The sequence below is a fragment of the Somniosus microcephalus genome, chromosome 13, assembly GCF_052327205.1.
Source record: "Somniosus microcephalus isolate GS21.2 chromosome 13, FLI_Smic_1.0, whole genome shotgun sequence".
In the NCBI taxonomy this organism is placed as follows: Eukaryota; Metazoa; Chordata; class Chondrichthyes; order Squaliformes; family Somniosidae; genus Somniosus; species Somniosus microcephalus.
In genome coordinates, this window is record NC_140999.1 from 176,801,519 (window position 1) to 176,817,884 (window position 16,366).

The 16,366-nt window shown below is 46.4% G+C and overlaps 1 long non-coding RNA gene across 2 annotated transcripts in view; it reads left to right on the forward strand.

Annotated features, from left to right (window-relative positions):
• Positions 1-16,366, forward strand: part of LOC147108813 (uncharacterized) — a 37,558-nt gene that overhangs the window by 4,574 nt on the left and 16,618 nt on the right. The window lies entirely within an intron of this gene.

Sequence of the window (16,366 nt, forward strand, 5' to 3'; positions counted from 1 at the left end):
ACAACCCTTTCAGGCAGTGAGTTCCAGACTCCAACCACCCTCTGGGTGAAAAAGTTCTTTCTCAAATCCCCTCTAAACCTCCCGCCCTTTACCTTGAATCTATGCCCCCTAGTTATTGACCCCTCTACTAAGGGAAAAAGCTCCTCAGCATCCATCCTATCTATGCCCCTCATAATTTTGATGCACTTTAAAAAAATAAAAAAAAATTTGAATGACATCCGTCCCTTACAGAACACGACTCATAATAGAGCCTTCAGCAATTTTTATTTAAACATGCTTATGGTCACACGAGAATTTAAAGTGCGTGCAGTCTTAGCGCAGGACAGTATAGAAACACTGAAAATGCATAAGCAAACATTTAGGGCACAAGGTCAATCTCGGCAGTTAGCAGCAAAACTGATGTAAGCAAAAGTAAAAATAGAAAAATGAGTTTCAACGTTATTTATCCAGAGCTCTGCAGTCTGGATCAGGTGGTCAATGCAGTATAGCCACACAGTGTAGCAATGTGGACTGGAGGCACCCACCCACATCATCAGGAATTCAGACCACTTACTTTTGTAATAAATTTTGGGTACAGTTGATTTACCGTGCAACACTGCAAGAAAAGCAAAAAGTACCTGTTGTGTATGTTCCTTTAAGGGAATAACTGGTCTCAGACTGCAGTACCAGCAGTGACCACCCCTGTATAAAAGGCCCTAGCAGGCTTCTGTAGTTTCAGTTTCCAGGTTGTCTCCATTCAGTAAAGACTTGTTATAATCAACTCCTGCAGTCCGTGTCTCAATTATACATGGACATAATACTGGCGACGAGCAGATACGAACTTACCTACAATCTGCACCACCTCATGGGGATCCATCCCTGAAGCGAAGTTATCAGAGGTCGAGGCCAGAAGGAAGCAAGAAACAGTAGAAACGGGCGTCGACCGTGGGCAGCCGCCTCGGAGTCAGCGGAGTTGAAGATTTGCAGGAGAAGCTGTCGAAAGCGGGGTTTGGTTATCCTGTCGATGGTGTTTCAGCTAATCAGGCTGGTGGCAGGTAGTACACTGATCCTTCCTGGGCTGCGGCGGTCTAGAGTTCGAGCGGGTGGCTTGCAACGGGGCCGAGCAGCGTTGTCGGGAAGAGGAGAGAGAGGGTGGAGCACACTGGGCGCGGCCGGTGCTACGAAGCTGGGCAGCATACAGACCCGAGAAGAGGGAGGCAAGAGTCCCGCAGGGTTGTTCCGACGACGGGGAAATAAAAAAAATTAAAATTAAACGCGCAGAAAGCTGCAGTTTGCCACGAAAGCCGCGGAGAGCGGTGTTAGCAGCAGCACGGGGGGAAGTGCGCGAAGACCATAGGGCGTCGCCATCAAGGCATAAAACGCCAGCAACAGCGGAGAAGACAAAAGCGCGGGAGGCGCCATCTTAGATTTTCAAGATGCCAAAGACTGGCGATATCACTGCCTTCGATAATGCAATAGAAGACTGGACCACGTATGTGGAAAGGGTCGAGGTATATTGCGAGGCAAACAAAATAGCCGATGAGAAAAAGGCATCGGTATTGCTAAATTTAATGGGCGCAAGAACGTACGGCCTATTGCAGGACCTGATTAATCCAGCCAAACCGAAGGCGAAGAGTTTTAACGAAATTGTTGCTATCCTACAGGAACACCTAAATCCTACACCGCTGCTGATAGCAGAAAGATTTAAATTCCACAGGAGAAATCAGCATAAAAATGAGAGCAATGCTGATTACCTTATGGAACTACGCAAGCAATCAAAGCACTGCCAGTTCGGAGCAGGACTGGCAGATACCTTACGGGACAAATTTGTCTGTGGACTCCTGAGTGAAGGAACCCAGAAGAAGTCATTCTCAGAGAAAGAGCTGATGCTAGATAAGGCTTTCAGCGTGGCAGTATCGTACGAAGCAGCAGCAAGGGGAGCTGCGGAAATACAGCAAAAGCCACAGGAATACGGCACCCACGAAATGACACGGGGATTTGCAAAATGTTATCGCTGCGGCAGAACAAACCATGACCAGAAGGACTGCTGGTCCAAGGGCAAAATATGCAGGCAATGCGGAAAGATGGGACACATTGCACGAGTTTGCAGGTCTGGGAAGAAGACCAACGACAACAAAAAGGCTACTAAGGAACCGTACAGGAAAGTACAAAAGATGACGGACAGTAGTTCCGAAGACCAGATGAGCGATAGTGAATCCGGGAACAAGAGACTAAGCTGTCTCAAACTTCACAACGTAATCGCAAAAGAGGATCACCGAATCATTTGGGTCACCCTCACGATAGCAGGGTCCCAAGTCAAAATGGAACTGGACACAGGATCAGCTCTAACCATCATGAATCGACGAGACTACGAGCGGCTATTCTCACACATACCCTTGAGAGAGACATCCATTGTCTTGAGGACGTATACGGGGCAAAAACTATACCCCAGAGGAAAAATAAGGGTGCCTGTCGAATACAACGGCAAGAAAATACGGAAATTGTATCTCTACATTCTGCAAGATGGTGGACCACCGTTATTGGGACGTGAATGGATCAGAAAGATAAGTTTAGACTGGCCCTCCATTCAGGCACTGACGGTGGCTGGTAAAAAGGATGACGACGTCACTCCTGGACGATTGTCAACAATCTTAGCTGACGCCAAAGAGGTATTTCAACAAGAACTGGGCACTCTTAAAGGCGTAGCCACCTTGATAAAAATAGAGGAGAATGCAATTCCCAAGTTTTTCAAAGCAAGACCGGTACCATATGCAATTCGCCCAGCCGTCGAGGCAGAGCTGGAGAATCTGGAGAATGCAGGCATGTTATCTAAGGTAGACTGGAGCGAGTGGGCGACACCCATTGCTCCTGTCATGAAGAAAACGTTAAACAATAAGTCTGAGGAGCCAAGGAAGGTTCGCATCTGTGGGGACTTCAAGGTGACGGTGAACCCAGTCCTTCACACAGTACAATATCCTCTTCCAAGGATAGAAGATATCTTCGCCTCACTATCTGGAGGGAAGCGTTTTACAAAAATTGACCTAGCACAAGCATATTTGCAGATGGAGGTTGAAGAATCCTCTAGGAAGTATCTCACGATAAACACTCACAAAGGTCTTTACCAGTATAATCGACTGGTATTCGGAGTAGCATCAGCTCCGGCGATATGGCAAAGAGCGATGGAACAAGTCCTGCAAGGGATTCCGAGGACTCAGTGTTACTTGGACGACATCCTAGTGACAGGTGAAGATGACAGTGAACACCTTGCCAACCTAGAGCAGGTGCTCACTAGACTACGTGAACATGGGCTACGAGCCAATCGCCCCAAGAGCGAGTTTTTTAAGAAACAGATATCGTATTGTGGCCACGTGATTGATGAAGAGAGCTTACATAAGTCCCCTGACAAAATTGAAGCGGCAGTTAAGGCTCCAGCACCTGAAAATGTGTCGCAACGGAGGTCATTCCTCGGATTGGTGAATTACTACCATAAGTTTTTGCCGAATTTGTCCACAATTCTGCATCCACTGAATGCCCTACTACGAACGGGAGTAGCATGGAAATGGAGTGATGAATGTAAGCGGGCCTTTCAGAAGAGTAAGGACCTAATCACTTCAAGAAAAGTATTGGCTCACTACAACCCATCACTACCGATAAGACTGGCGTGTGATGCGTCTCCCTACGGCATTGGGGCGGTACTGTCACATAAATTCCTTGATGGTTCAGAGAGGCCGATAGCTTTTGCGTCATGCTCGTTAACTTCAGCCGAGCGTAACTATGCCCAGATTGACAGAGAGGCCCTCAGCCTGGTGTGGGGGGTGAAGAAGTTCAATCACTACCTGCACGGTCAGAAATTTACTCTACTAACTGATCATCAACCTCTCGTCTCCATTTTCAACCCTCAGAAGGGCGTACCGATAATAACGGCACAACGGCTACAGAGGTGGTCCCTTTTCCTAGGGGCACACCAATATGACATCGAGTACAAAGGAACTAAACAGCATGGGAATGCTGATGGATTGTCGCGCCTACCGTTGCCGACGGTGGAAGAAAAACTGGCAGTGGATGAAGAACTGGCAGTGGATCCAGTGGAGTTGTTCCACTCGACTATAGTCGAATGTCTCCCTGTGACGAATGCAAACATAGAAAAGGAAACACGAAATGACCCGACACTCTCCTGGGTCTATGATTTAACGGTGAAGGGATGGCCAGCACATGGCGAACTACTGCTGCCAGCATTCTCGCCGAGAAGAGAACAGCTGTCAGTGTGCAGAGGAACCTTGATGTGTGGATCCAGAGTAGTAATTCCACCCAAATTGAAGGATAGAGTGCTCAATGAGCTTCATGAGGGTCATCTGGGAGGGGTAAAAATGAAGAACTTAGCCAGAGCGTTTGTGTGGTGGCCGGGAATCGATAGAGAAATCGAAGAGATGACCAAGAGCTGTACAGGATGCCAGAAGGCCCAAAACGCCCCACCACAAGCCCCGCTACATCCATGGGAGTGGCCCTCATCTCCATGGCAAAGGGTGCACATTGATTTTGCTGGTCCATTTATGGACTTGATGTTTTTAATTGCGGTGGATGCACATTCAAAATGGCCAGAGGTAATAAAAATGTCCTCAACCACCACAGAAAAAACTATCACAGTCTTACGAACCATATTCGCCAGGAATGGGCTGCCTGAACACATTTGCTCTGACAATGGACCACAGTTTGTGTCTGAAGAGTTCCGGAGGTTCTTAAAGAACAATGGTGTTAAGCATTACACATCCGCCCCATATCATCCAGCCACTAATGGATTGGCCGAGAAGTTTGTTCAAACATTCAAGAAGGCTATCAAGGCGATGTGTAATGAAGATATACCCCTACAACACAAGGTGGATAACTTCTTGTTTGCCTACCGGAATGCGACACATGCGGTTACCAACCAAACCCCAGCCATGATGTTCTTCAATCGAAGACTAGGTTGCCGCTTGGATTTGGTTAAGCCAAACGTCAGAAGAGATGTGGAGAACAGGCAGTTTCAGAATATGAATGAAAGGCCGACCAGGAGTTTTAAGATAGGTCAACCAGTTTTGGCCCGGGACTACCGCACAGAGAAATGGCAGCCAGGAACGATCTGTACACGGCAAGGACCTCTAATGTATACCGTGGACATTGGAGAGAGCATTGTAAGACGCCATGCTGACCAGATTCTAGAGTCACTGGAAAACATCAACTCCACACCACGATCTGATACACCTGGCGATGAAACCGAAGTACCAATTGCATCTACCGCAGAATCGGTGATATTGGAAGCAGACGAACCAAACAACGACACTGATCCCGACTCAACCTTGCCAGAAGAACCTGATATCCCAAAGAGGCGTTATCCAGACAGAATCGGGAAGCCTCCTCAAAGACTGAACTTATAATTGCTTAACTTCAACCAATGTATCTAGCAACCGTAATTGTAATTAGTTATTATTTAGTTGTTAAATGAATGTTATGTACTGTTTATCTAAAAGGGGAGGAATTGTTGTGTATGTACCTTTAAGGGAATAACTGGTCTCAGACTGCAGTACCGGCAGTGACCACCCCTGTATAAAAGGCCCTAGCAGGCTTCTGTAGTTTCAGTTTCCAGGTTGTCTCCATTCAGTAAATACTTGTTATAATCAACTCCTGCAGTCCGTGTCTCAATTATACATGGACATAATAGTGTACGAATGTCTGCTTCAATGTCAATGCTTCATATTGAACGGTACATAAAGAGAAACTGTTACCAGCAGCATAAGTGTCGGTAACCAGAGGACCTAGATTTAAGGTAATTGGCAAAAGAACCAGAGGCGACGTGAGGAAAAAAAAATGATGCAGTGAGTTATGATCTGCAATGCACTGCCTGAAAGGGTGGTGGAAACAGATGCAACAATAACTTTCAAAAGGGAATTGGATAAATACTCGAAGGGGAAAATTTGCAGGGCTATGGGGAAAGAGCAGGGGAGTGGGATTTATTGGGTCGCTCTTTCAAAGAGTCAGCACATGCACGATGGGCAGAATGTTCTGTGCTGTGTCAGTCTATGATTCTATCTTATTTAGAAATACTTAGATAAACATCTGCAAAAATTAGACAGCTGGCTTGAGACGGACTGCTACAGCCAATGCAGTGAAGATGGAGTTTTTTTTAGCAAAGGCTGAACTGCCACTGTATATTGTTTTTAGACCTTAATAAAAAAAAATCTCGGTTTATGCAGAATCGTAAAACGAGTTCAAAATAAATACTTTAATTGGTGTCAAAGTGGTTGGTGAAAAGGAACAAAGGAGAGGAACAGTAAAAGCAAAGAATCGCGGTAAGTAAAATAGCATCACACAGTACAATAAAAATAAAAGAGTGAAATAGAGATGTGTCAGGCTCCAGCTAGCCTCCAGATGACAGGAACTTTTGCAAAAAAATTGGACAAGAACAATAGTTCAAATTGTTTGTAGCAGCTATTGGAGCAGATGAAACAGATTGTCAAGGTGAAAGCATCCACTTAATTACATAAAGAAAGGGAGACTTGCATTTCTATAGCACCTTTCACAACCTCAGGACGTCCCAAAGTGTAGTCAGTGTTGTAATGTAGGAATGCTGGATATTTATAATAATTTCAACTTTGAGGTAAGAGAGAATCTTAGACTGGATGTAATAATGAACAAGTTTGGGAGCACTGCAACATAAGATGAAAAGTGATGTATGAAAGGGACAGATTTTTCCATATGCGCGCAGAAAATAGGAGAAACCATTGATCAATATCAGTGTAGAAGAGCATGCCAGGAGCAGCACCAGGCGTACCTAAAAATGCGGTGCTAACCTGAGGAAGCTGCAACACAAGACTACATGCATGCTAAAAAGCAGAAGCAGCATGCTATAGACAGGGCTAAGTGATCCCACAATCAAAGCTCTGCAGTCCTGCCACATCTAGTCGTGGACCATTAAACAACTAACGGGAGGGGGAGGCTCCATGAATATCCCCATCCTCAATGATGGTGGAGCCCAGCACATGAGTGCAAAAGACAAAGCTAAAGCGTTTGCAACCATCTTCAGCCAAAAGTGTCGAGTGGATGATCTATATCGGCCTCCTCCTGAGGTCCCCACCATCACAGAAGCCTGTCTTCAGACAATTCAATTCACTCCACGTGATATCAAGAAACGGCTGAGCGCACTGGATACAGCAAAGGCTGTGGGCCCTGACAACATCCCGGCTGTCGTGCTGAAGACTTGTGCTCTAGAACTAGCCGCACCTCTAGCCAAGCTGTTCCAGTACAGCTATAACACTGGCATCTATCCAACAATGTGGAAAACTGCCCAGGTATGTCCTGTCCACAAAAAGCAGGACAAATCTAATCCGGCCAATTACCGCCCCATCAGTCTACTCTCAATCATCAGCAAAGTGATGGAAGGTGTCGTCGACAGTGCTATCAAGCAGCACATACTCACCAATAACCTGCTCACTGATGCTCAGTTTGAGTTCTGCCAGGACCACTCGGCTCCAGACCTCATTACAGCCTTGGTCCAAACATGGACAAAGGAGCTGAATTCCAGAGGTGAGGTGAGAGTGACTACCCTTGACATCAAGGCAGCATTTGACCAAGTGTGGCATCAAGGAGCCCTAGTAAAACTGATGTTAATGGGAATCGGGGGAAAACTCTCCACTGGCTGGAGTCATACCTAGCACAAAGGAATATGGTTGTGGTGGTTGGAGGTCAATCATCACAGACCCAAGACATTACTGCAGGAGTTCCTCAGGGCAGTGTCCAAGGCCCAATCATCTTCAGCTGTTTCATCAATGACCTTCCCTCCATCATAAGGTCAGAAGTGGGGATGTTTGTTGATGACTGCACAGTGTTCAGTGCCATTCGCAACTCCTCAGATAATAAAGCAGTCCGTGTCCATATGCAGCAAGACCTGGACAACATTCAGGCTTGGGCTGATAAGTGGCAGGTAACATTCGCGCCACGCAAGTGCCAGGCAATGACTATCTGCAACAAGCGAGTGTCTAACCACCGCCCCTTGACATTCAACGGCATTACCATCACTGAATCCCCCACCATCAATATCCTGGGGGGTCACCATTGACCAGAAACTTAACTGGACCAGCCACGTAAATACTGTGGCAACAAAAGCAGGTCAGAGGCTGGGTATTCTGTGGCGAGTGTCTCACCTCCTGACTCCCCAAAGCCTTTCCACCATCTATAAGGCACAAGTCAAGAGTGTGATGGAACCTGTTCCGAGTGGGAAGTTGTTGGGAAGCAGTGGAAAATCAGAAAAGCAGCCTGCTGACACTCGGTTTGGTGGCAGGATTGGTTCCCGGGGCTGTCTCTTACACAAGAACATAAGAACATAAGAAGTAGGAGCAGGAGTAGGCCATACGGCCCCTCGGGCCTGCTCCGCCATTCAATAGGATCATGGCTGATCCGAATCTAGACTCACTTCCACTTCCCTGCCCTCTCCCCGTAACCCCTAATTCCCTTATCTGCTAGGAAACTGTCTATCTCCATTTTAAATTTATTTAATCTTGCAGCTTCCACAGCTCTCTGGGGAAGCAAATTCCATAGATTTACTACCCTCTGAGTGAAGAAGTTTCTCCTCATTTCAGTTTTGAAACGGCAGCCCCTTATTCTTAGATTATGCCCCCTAGTTCTAGTCTCACCCATCAGTGGAAACATCCTCCCCGCATCCACCCGATCAAGCCCCCTCACAATCTTATATGTTTCGATAAGATCACCTCTCATTCTTCTGAACTCCAATGAGTAGAGTCCCAACCTACTCAACCTTTCCTCATACGTCAACCCCTCATCTCCGGAATCAACCGAGTGAACCTTCTCTGAACCGCCTCGAGAGCAAGTATATCTTTTCTTAAATATGGAAACCAAAACTGCACGCAGTATTCCAGGTGTGGCCTCACCAATACCCTGTATAACTGCAGCAAGACTTCCCTGTTTTTATACTCCATCCCCCTTGCAATAAAAGCCAAGATTCCATTGGCCTTCCTGATCACCTGCTGCACCTGCATACTAACTTTTTGTGTTTCATGCACCAGGACCCCCAGATCCCTTTGTACTGTAGCACTTTGCAGTTTCTCTCCATTTAGATAATAACTTGCTCTTTGATTTTTTCTGCCAAAGTGCATAACCTCACACTTTCCAACATTATATTGCATCTGCCAAATCTCTGCCCACTCACTTAGCCTGTCTATGTCCTTTTGCAGATTTTTTATGTCCTCCTCACTCATTGCTTTCCCTCCCATCTTTGTATCGTCGGCAAACTTGGATATGTTGCACTCGGTCCCTTCCTCCAAATCGTTAATATAGATTGTAAAGAGTTGGGGTCCCAGCACTGACCCCTGCGGAACACCACTAGTTACTGATTGCCAGCCCGAGAATGAACCATTTATCCCAACTCTTTGTTTTCTGTTAGATAGCCAATCTTCCACCCATGCCAGTTACCCCCAATCCCGTGATTTCTTATCTTGATCAGTAATCTTTTGTGTGGAACCTTGTCAAATGCCTTTTGGAAGTCCAAATACACTACATCCACTAGTTCCCCTTTATCCACCCTGTATGTTACATCCTCAAAGAATTCGAGCAAATTTGTCAAACATGACTTCCCCTTCATAAAACCATGCTGACTCTGTCCTATTAAATTATGTTTATCCAAATGCTCTGTTACTGTTCCCTTAATAATGGACTCCAACATTTTGCCAACCACAGATGTTAGGCTAACTGGTCTATAGTTTCCAGCTTTTTGTCTACTTCCCTTCTTAAATAAGGGTGTTACATTAGCAGTTTTCCAATCTGCCGGGACCTTTCCTGAGTCCAGGGAGTTCTGGAAAATGATCAACAATGCATCCACAATCCCTACCGCCACTTCTCTCAAGACCCTAGGATGTAGGCCATCAGGTCCGGGGGATTTATCCGCCTTAATTTACTGAGTACCATCTCCTTAGTGATTTTAATCGTGTTTAGCTCCTTCCCCCCCCATTGCCCCCTGTTTGTCCAGTGTTGGGATATTTTTAGTGTCCTCTACTGTAAAGACTGATACAAAATATTTGTTCAGCGTCTTTGCCATCTCCATGTTCCCCACCACTAGTTTCCCGGTCCATCCTCTAAGGGACCAACGTTCACTTTAGCCACCCTTTTTCTTTTTATATAGCTGTAGAAACTCTTGCTATCTGTTTTTATATTTTTTGCTAGTTTACTTTCATAATCTATCTTCCCTTTCTTAATTAATCTTTTAGTTATTGTTTGCTGGCTTTTAAATGCTTCCCAATCTTCTATCCTCCCACTAGATTTGGCTACTTTATATGCCCTTGTTTTCAGTCGGATACTATCCTTTATTACTTTACTAAGCCACGGATGGCTGTCTTTTCTTTTATTCCCCTTTTTCCTCAGTGGAATATATTTATCTTGAAAGATGTGAAATATCTCCTTGAATGTAGACCACTGCTCTTCACAGAATCACAGAAACCCCACAGTGCAGATAGAGGCCATTTCGGCCCATCGAGCCTGCACCGACACATATCCCACCCGATCCCCGTAACCCCTACACCAACACATATCCCACCCTATCCTGTAACCCCACGTATTTAATCCCCCTAACACTAAGGGTCAATTTATCATAGCCAATCAACCTAACCTGCACATCTTTGGACTGTGGGAGGAAACCGGAGCACCCGGAGGAAACCCACGCAAACACGGGGAGAATGTGCAAACTCCACACAGACAGTCGCCCGAGGCCGGATTCGAACCCGGGTCCCTGGCGCTGTGAGGCAACAGTGCTAACCACTATGCCACCGTGCTGCTCTTGTACCGTCTTACACTTTAATCTGTTTTCCCAGTCCACTTTAGTCAATTCTACTCTCATACCTTCATAGTCTCCTTTATTTAAGCTCAGTACGCTGGTTTGAGATCCAACTCTCTCACTCTCAAACTGAATTTGGAATTCAACCATATTATGGTCACTCATTCCAAGGGGATCCTTTACTAGGACATTTTTTATTAATCCTGTTTCATTACACAGGACCAGATCTAAGATTGCCTGTCCCCTGGTTGGTTCAGTTACATACTGCTCAAGGAACCTGTCCCTAATACACTCTATGAACTCTTCCGCAAGACTGCCATGCCCAATTTGATTAGTCCAGTCAATATGAAAGTTAAAATCCCCCATGATTATAGCTGATCCCTTACTACAAGCCCCAACTATTTCCTGATTTATACTCCAACCAACAGAGTTGCAACTGTTAGGAGGCCTATAGACTATGCCCACTAGTGACTTTTTCCCCTTCTTATTCCTTATCTCCACCCAAACTATTTCACTATCCTGATCCTTTGACCCAATATCATTTCTGACTATTGCAGTGATTCCATCCTTGATTAACATAGCAACCCCACCTCCCTTTCCTTCCTGTCTGTCCGTCCTAATTGTCAAATACCCTTGTATGTTTAGTTCCCAGTCATGATTATCTTGCAGCCATGTTTCCGTAATGGCCACCAGATCATACCCATGTGTAGTTATTTGTACCGTCAACTCGTCAATTTTGTTACGAATGCTGCGTACATTCAGATAAAGAACTTTCAAATATGTTTTCTGACAATTTATTCCTGCTTTTACCCCTTTTACTACTTTACCATTATACATTCTGTCCCTTCCTGACACGCTCTGGTTTTTAATTCCCCCACTGCTACCTTGCTCTATTGCCTTCTCTGCTGTCATTTTTATTTTTCGCTCTCTTAAAACCTCCCCCCACTAATTAGTTTAAAGCCCTCTCTACAGCCCTAGTTATTCGATTCGCCAGGACTCTAGTCCCAGCACTGGCCAAGTGAAGTCCGTCCCAACGGAACAGCTCTCTCCTGTCCCAGTACTGATGCCAGTGTCCCAGGAAGCAAAACCCATTTCTCCCACACCAGGCTTTGAGCCACGCATTTAACTCTCTAATTTTATTTACCCTAGCCAAATTTGCACGTGGCTCAGGTAGTAATCCAGAGATTATTACCCTTGTGGTTCTGCTTTTTAATTTGGCCCCTAGCTGCTCAAACTCCCTCAGCAGAACCTCCTTCCTTGTCCTAGCTATGTCATTGGTACCAACATGGACCACGACAACTGGATCCTCCCCCTCCCACTCCAAGTTTCTCTCCAGCCCAGAGGAGATGTCCTTAACCCTGGCACCGGGCAGGCAACACAGCCTTTGGGACTCTCGCTCTCGGCTGCAAAGAACTCTATCTATCCCCCTAATGATACTATCCCCTACCACTACAACATTTCTTTTATCTCCCCCCACTTGAATGGCCCCCCGCTCCACGGTGCTGTGGCCGGGTTGCTCATCCTCCCCGCAGTCCCCGTTCCCATCCTCACAGGGAGTAAGAGCCTCAAACCTGTTGGACAAGAGCAAGGGCTGCGGCTCCTCCAACACTACCTCCTGGATCCCGTACCTGCCTCACTTCTATTCACACCATCCTGACCCTGGCCACGGACTACATCTGAATTAATTAATCTAATTGATGTGACTACCACCTGATACACAGAGTCCAGGTAACTCTCCCCCTCCCTGATGTGTCTCAGTGTTTGAAACTCGGACTCCAGCTCTTCAACACGGAGCCGGAATTCCTCGAGCAGCCAACACTTACTGCAAATGTGATCACTGTGAGCATCAATGGTGTCCACCAGCTCCCACATATTGCAGCAGCAGCACATCACCTGATCTCCCATTCTATGTAATTAATTAAATTTAATATTATTCTTAAATACCCTCTGCCCCGATTCTAGATGATGAATATCACACCTTAGAAACTATAAACCAGAGTTTAAGCTTCAAAAGAGAGAAATACTCACCAACCAATCACTTACCCGCTTTCTGGTGACGTCACACTTGGATTATTTTTTACCTCTCTCCTTCCCTCTGAGGTCCGAGACTGGAGATTGGTACGCCTTACCTGGGTCTCTGAAGCTTTTTAAAGCTTCCCGCTCGCGCCTCCCGCCGACACCCGCGGTCTGAGGCCTTACCTAGGTCTCTGAAGCTTTTTAAAGCTTCCCGCTCGTGCCTCCCGCCGACACCCGCGGTCTGAGGCCTTACCTGGGTCTCTGAAGCCTTTTCAAGCTTCCCGGTCGCGCCTCCCGCCGACACCCGCGGTCTGGGAATGGGGGGGCGAGGGTGAGAGGAGGAGGACCTCATTTGGGCCTCTTTGGGCCCCGATCCTCTTCCCTGCTGTCTTTGCCAGTTGAGAAAGCCATTGTGGCTTCCCGCTCAGGCTGTGCAGTTACAAATGCAGTCGTGTCCCGATGACATCACTTTGAACCGACATGAGAGTATAAAAGGACCCCGCCAGCTTTGGGCAGGTGTCTTTGATGCCTGCTTAGTGGAGCATGTTAAAATTGGGAACAGTCAACTCCCAGCCGCTCCAGGGACGGATAAGTAACCTGCGTGGATTTTAACTGCCCACCAGCCTGGTTTCCGCCGGGCGGGTACGAGTAAAATCGCCCCCAAGCACTCACAGTAAGACATGTAAATTAGGTGAATTTGTAGGATCACTAATAAAGCACAAAATAATTTGTTGAATACCAGACATAGGCTGCTGCAAGAGTAAGATTTGATGTTAACCACAGCCATACAGACTTGTAGGGTAGCCAAAACTGTAAAAATATAAAGAGGTGTGCGATGAGGAAAATGAAAGCATTCAGACAGGGCTTAAGAAAGACATTAAGATAGAATCAACTGAAAATCTGAAAAATGATCCATCAAAGCTAAAGTAGTAAAAGAGAAAATTATATGGATGGTATGGTATGCAAGATACACCCCAAAGTTTCCAGCTTTTGGGAATGAATTCATAAAATGAATTCATAAAACTAACAACTTTATGCAAGATGTTTCAAATTCCAAAACAGGTAACAGCATCCTAAGGAAGGTCACTGAGGAATTCTATGAGGTGGCTGTAAGAAATGAGAAAGATTAGGTGCTAACGTTAGTAATGAATGAAACAGTCATGCGGGATCTGATTATATAGTCTCATTGTAGTGCCAGCAGAACCATAGTACTGTAGTGCACGGCATGGCAGTAGCAGAGGAGGTGCAGTGATAGGAGGTCAGCTACTTTTAATGTCACTGTAACGTCCCATGGGCAGATCGCCCTGGTGCACTGGGAGTGCACCGGGTTTAGTGCAGCAAGAACCGGGCTGCTATTTGCTGTTCCAGACATTGCTGTGCCTGACATTTTCTATACACAGAACTTAGCTATTGGCAACAAGGAGGGTGAGGAGGAGAATTGCTCCTTTCCAGGATGGCACTTTGAAGCTCTTGTTGAGCTAGTGGAAAGAAGGGTGGTCCTCTTCAGAGCTAAGGGGTAGCCTGCGATACTGGCCAATGTGTGCATTCCCTGGGTGGAGCTGACTGAGTATGTTAATGCTGTCTCAGGTATGCATAGACCATGGTAGCAGATTATGAAGAAACTTTCAGGACCCAGGAAGGTAGCTGGGGTAAGTGCACTGACACATTGGAGGTGAAGATCCTTGGTTCTCTGGCACACTCCTGCCACAACTCTAGTGGAAGTGCTAGAAAGGCTAGAAATTAGGTCAGGGCCCAGATATGATAGGTTTTGGCCTTATGTGGGGGGGATTCCATGGGACCTTGGAAGAGCCAAGTTTCCGCCTGCCTGATACAAGACCTGTGACATTTGGACGAGACAGGATCAGAGTCGGGGGCTTCAAACGTTGGGAGTTTCCATGACTCCAGCCCTCAGAAGGACCCAGTGTAGCATTGACAGCAGTGCAGCAGGCTGCCAAATGCTTCAAGCGGACCCCTCCAACCTACCCTGCCCATAACCTCCATCAACTTTAGCTGCAGAATTTGCGTTTGCAAACGCAGTGAATGGCTGCCTCAGTGATTTGCATGTTGTCTCTGTGATGCTGCACCATGGTGAGAATGTTGTTCGCATTCATTGTAAGGCTGGAATCGTGGCCTGGACCCCTGAAGAGGAACACTGATTATTAACATTTATTTTACCAATGGGGCTGATTGAGGAACTTTAACAGAACGCTGCATCTATGACCACTAGGAGCAGGCAGGCACTCAAATTGTACCCATTCAGCATTGAGAGCCCGCCATTAGCATGCAAAATATGGAGCTGCCTCTGATCTCGGAAAGTTTGCTGGGGTCAGCAGTACGGGCTCCCAGCAGGCGTGCTCCTGGCTTAATTGTCGGCATCGCAAACTCCATGGATTTTCAGCATCCATGTCCACTATTGACATACAGCTTTACCATGAATGTCAACAACAGTTCATTCTCACCTTGGCGCAGCATTGTAGAAACAACGTGCAAATCACTGAGGCAGCCGTTATTTGGGTTTGCAAATGCAAATTCTGTGGCCGGCGTTAGAAGAGGTTATGGACAGGTTGGAGGGCTCCCTGAAGGTGAAGGCTAGCACCTTTTCCTTTTTATTCTTTCTCTCCTACTCCCTCATTTATTCCGACATGGGCAGGCTTAAAATGGATTGCAGCAGGACAGCACACAATAGCTTGCCATGTAAACTGGCAGCATTATAAAATACGCAACCGTCCACCCTCTCCCCAGCATCTCACTGCAACCTACGCCACTCACTTAGTAACGGTGGCAAGCACCAGCTCTGACACATCCACGCTAGGGAGTTCAGTCGGTGAGCTGCAGGAGGGAGCACTTGGTGAATCACAGAGCGCGAGTGAGGAGCAGCAAATGGAGGTGGAATTTGAGGAGTCTGACTTTACTGCCCAGAAGCACAGTTGCAAGTTCCCTTCAGATGCACAGGGATTTGGATTTCATGGGGCATCCCTACTAATGGAGTTTGAGACAGTTGCTGAGGAAAGATGTGGCTGTGAAAGCAAGTTTTAGTGGATACCTGATCAAACAGGAAAAGGAAAACAGAAAGCATGGAAACATAGACATAGGAGATAGGAGCAGGAGTAGGCCATTCGGCCCCTCGAGCCTGCTCCACCATTCAATGCGATCATGGCTGATCATCCAAACTCAGTACCCTGTCCCTGCCTTCTCCCCATATCCCTTGATCCCTTTAGCCTTAAGAAATATATCCAACTCCTTCTTGAATATATTTCATGAATTGGCCTCTACTGCCTTCTGTGGTAGGTGAACAAGGTGAAAGAGACAAACGGATATTTGTGCATCAACATTTCATGCCGATATTTGAGAATGTGCCAAACAGCCATTAAAATTTGGGTGCAAGTATAGAGGAGTTCACTACCTCCAGCCATACAATGATTGTCTGACCAAACAAAAGCTCCGCCTAGTTGTACCAGGTCTTGAGTGGCCGAAACAGCGTTCCGTAAAGGGACCACTGGAGGCCACTCAAAAAAACAGCCACATAAAAAGTTATATTTTCGTTGAGTTAGAAGGAGG